At 43.7% G+C, this 4,374-nt stretch overlaps 1 pseudogene; it reads right to left on the bottom strand.

Annotated features, from left to right (window-relative positions):
- Nucleotides 1–2,716: 2,716 nt before the first annotated feature.
- LOC138431247 (zinc finger protein 280A-like) lies at nucleotides 2,717–4,374 on the bottom strand (annotated as a pseudogene).

Genomic DNA, 4,374 nt, shown 5'->3' with positions numbered 1-4,374 from the left:
TGCTCAGTCGTGTCCAACTCTTTGCAACCCCATGAATCACAGCACGCCAGGCCTCCCTGTCCATCACCAACTCCAGTTCACTCAAACTCACATCCATTGAGTCAGTGATGCCATCTAGCCATCTCATCAGTCGTCCCCTTCTTTTCCTGGCCTCATTCACCCCCAGCATCAAAGTATTTTCCAATGAGTCTACTCTTCGCATGAGGTGGCCAAAGTACTGGAATTTCAGATTTAGCATCATTCCTTCCAAAGAAATCCCAGGGCTGATCTCCTTCAAAATGGACTGGTTGGATCTCCTTGCAGTCCAAAGGACTCTCAAGAGGCTTCTCCAACACCACAGTTCAAAAGCATCAATTATTTAGTGCTCAGCCTTCTTCACAGTCCAACTCTCACAACCATACATGACAACAGGAAAAAAACATAGCCTTGACTAGATGGACCTTAGTTGGCAAAGTAATGTCTCTGCTTTTAACTATGCTATCTACGTTGGTCATAACTTTTCTTCCAAGGAGTAAGTGTCTGTTAATTTCATGGCTGCAATCACCATCTGCAGTGATTTTGCAGCCCACCCCCCCCCAATATAAAGTCTGACACTGTTTCCACTGTTTCCCCATCTATTTCCCATGAAGTGATGGGACCGGATTTCATGATCTTTTTCTGAACGTTGAGCTTTCCTCTTTCACTTTCATCAAGAAGGCTCTTTAGTCCCTCTTCACTTTCTGCTATATGGGTTTTGCCATCTGTGTATCTGAGGTTATTGATATTTCTCCCAGCAATCTTGATTCAGGCTTGTGTTTCATCCAGTCCAGCATTTCTCGTGATGTACTCTGCATATTTTTCATGGGGTTCTCAAGGCAAGAATACTGAAGTGGTTTGCCATTTCCTTCTCCAGTGGACAACATTGTGTCAGACCTCTCCACCATGACCCGCCCATCTTGGGTTTCCCGCAGGCATGGCTGAGTTTCATTGAGTTGGACGAGACTGTGGTCCTAGTGTCATTAGATCCAACCAGTCCATTCTGAAGGAGATCAGCTCTGGGATTTCTTTGGAAGGAATGATGCTAAGGCTGAAACTCCAGTACTTTGGTCACCTCATGCAAAGAATTGACTCATTGGAAAAGACTCTGATGTTGGGAGGGATTGGTGACAGGAGGAGAAGGGGATGACAGAGGATGAGATGGCTGGATGGCATCACTGACTCGATGGATGTGAGCCTGAGTGAACTCCAGGAGTTGGTGATGGACAGGGAGGCCTGGCGTGCTGCGGTTCATGGGATCGTAGAGAGTCGGACATGACTGAGCGACTCGACTGATCTGAACTGAACTCTATATATAAGTTAAATAAGCTCAGTCAGTAACAAATCCGTCTACAATGCAGGAGACCCAGGTTTGAACCCTGGGTCAGGAAAATCGTCTGGAGAAGGAAATGCCAACCTATTGTGGTATTCTTGCCTTGGAAATCCCAAGGACAATGGAGCCTGGTAGGATAGAGCTTATGGGGTTGCAAGAGTCAAATACCACTTAGTAACAAAACCACTACCACATGCATTATCAGAAAATCTCATATCTAGACATACAGATACAGCTATCCTAGATAAATTAGTATGAAAGACAAACACAGGTTCAAAGGAAGATTATTCAGAATGGCAAAATAAGAGAGTCAAATTTCAGGCAGAGTAAAATGGACATATAAGACTATGCCCATTCATCCAAGGGAATTCTACCCAGCAAAAAAAAAAAAAAAAAAAAAGAAGAAGAAGAAGAAGAATGTTCCACAGCTACATACAATGAAAATGCATCTCACTTATTTAAAAGAAAACCAAGACCAGGGGAACAGAAACTCTATTGTATGATTATATTTATTTAAAGTTTGAAACAAAGAAAAATTAATCCCTGGTGCTAGAGGTCAGAGAACTGATTACTTTGGGGAGCAGAGAGTAGCCATTAAGGAACATGGAGATTTCAAAGCTACCTGATGATAGTGAGATGAAGCAAGTACAATTTCTGTTACAGTAAAGCCAGACTTTATTTTCTTGCTCTCCAAAATAACTGTGGATGGTTACTGAGGGCATGAAATTAAAAGACACTCATTCCTTGGAAGAAAAGCTGTGACAAACCCAGACAGCATATTAAAAGACAGAGACATTACTTTGCCAACAAATGTCCATAAAGAAAAAGCTATGGTTTTCTCAACAGTCAGATACAAATGGAAGAGCTGGACCATAAAGAAGGCTGCATGCTGAGAAATGATCTTTTCCAACTGTGGTGCTGGAGAATGAAGACTGTTGAGAGTCCCTTGGACTGCATTGAGATCCAACCAGTAAATCCTAAGGGAAATCAACCCTGAATATTCAGTGGAAGAATGGATGCTAAGCTCCAATAATTTGGCCACCTGATGGGAAGAGTCAACTCATTTGAAAAAAAAACAAAACAAAACAAAACAAAACCTGATCCTGGGAAATATTGAAGGCAGGAGCAGAAGTGATGGCACACAACAAGCTGGTTGGATGGCTTCAGCAACCCAATGTAATGAGTTTGAGCAAGCTTCAGGAGATGGTGATGGACAGGGAAGCCTGGCATACTGAAGTTCATAGGGTCATGGGAACTCAGACATGACTGAGCAACTGAAAAACAAAAGCCAGGCAGGATCTTTATGTACAGCTGGCTGAACATCCATGAGGCTTTTTCGAATTTCTGGAGGTAGGCAGAACACAATTTTTAGCCAAATCCCTTGCTGCAACACGTCTGGAATATTTCGTGTTTGTAGTCAGTCTTCTTTGTAGATTTTCTGGGTGGCACTTGGGAGTCAGTGTTCCTCACAATGATGGATGCTGTCTCTCTCAGTCCCAGCTGAGGTGAAGTTCAGATCGTGATTTCTGTTTCAGGAGGCAACCCTCGCAAGTGCTCTGGCTGTTTGAATGACTGATGATTCTTGGTTTAGTGCTCTGTCTTTTCCTTCACGTTCAAACTTTGTAGCCAGCACTTGCAACATGGAAAGACCCTCCTGTTCCAGTTCCTCCAAGCATGATTTACAAAGGATGTCACCTGTTTGAAAATTTTGAGGCAAAACAGACAAACAAATTGCTCACATTTCCATGCCATGTTCTAAAATACGCCTCTACATTGGCAAAGGTTGACAATCTGTAATTGCAAACACGGCAGACAAAGGGCATTTTACCAGGTTTGTGACTGTCCTTCATGTGCTGTAAGAGAACCTGATCTGTTTTGAAGGACAATTCACAGATATTACAGACTGTGGAGGGCTCCCAGGAAGCATGGACACTTTCCGTGTGACACTGCAGCTGGAACGAGGTGGGAAACTGGTGGTGGCAGTGCTGGCAGATAGTGTGGATTTCCCAGCTGTCACCCTTCTGCCTCTCAAGCTCCAGACGGTTCATAAACTTGGGTCAGGTGGGTCATAAACTTGACATATTTTAGAACACTCAGGCAGCTGAGGCATTTAAAAGCTGTGTGAGTCTTCTGTTCTGGCTGCCCATCTCTTGTATGCTGTCCATAGTAAAAGTCAGCAAGTAAAATGATCAGATCTCCCTTCACAGGATCAACAGTCTTGCTCTAATTTGGTAGAATCCAAAAGTCTGTTTTCTCCAGCCCATCCAAACTACATGTTCTGTCTGGATCCATAAGACTGAAGCATGACTGGTCATTTGTGTGAGTCCATGAAAATGATGCCCCATCATGAACATGGCTCTGTGAGGCGGGGAGATCTTCCAAGGTCATAATCATGTTCTTTGTAGGAAAGATTCCTGGAGGGGCCATGGTGGAGGCAAGTCCCCCTGGGATTCCATTGCTGAATTTAGGCCTTTTGGGATTCTCATTGTTAAAATTTAAATCTGAAGTGGGGCATCTCTGAATCAAGAGGACTTTCATCCTTGCCTCCTAATAAGAGAACAGTTCCAGATAGACAGTGAGGCCATGGAGACAGCAATTCTGAATTCTGAATCATGGCTTGCAGAGAGCTTATTTTATAATCAGGTTTAGACAAAGACTTGAAAATAATAGGAGTGTCTCTTCCTCCCCATTCAGACTGAGAAGCTGGACCAGACTAACACTGGCTCTGATACTGGGGTCCTGAGATTTGCAGGTTGTAACATACAGGAGGGGTCTGGACTCACATGGCTCTTCTTTCTTCTTGAAGATGAGTCCATGGTCACTCTGTTCAAAATGTTAGAAATGAGTGGCTTTGAACTTGAAATCACTCTGGGAAAGAGGGTTTTAGCATCCTCATTGATGTGCTCCACTCCAACAAAGATGCCCTCAGCATTGTCATTGTCCTCATCTCTGGATTTGGACCCTCTGGTCTTTTTCTGGGGTTGTGGTGGTGCTTGTGCTTCCTCACATGGGAAGAGATGGGCCAT

Source organism: Ovis canadensis, chromosome Y (genome assembly GCF_042477335.2).
Source record: "Ovis canadensis isolate MfBH-ARS-UI-01 breed Bighorn chromosome Y, ARS-UI_OviCan_v2, whole genome shotgun sequence".
In the NCBI taxonomy this organism is placed as follows: domain Eukaryota; kingdom Metazoa; phylum Chordata; class Mammalia; order Artiodactyla; family Bovidae; genus Ovis; species Ovis canadensis.
Note: the sequence above shows the minus strand (reverse complement) of the source record. Positions and strands in the feature narration are given on the sequence as shown.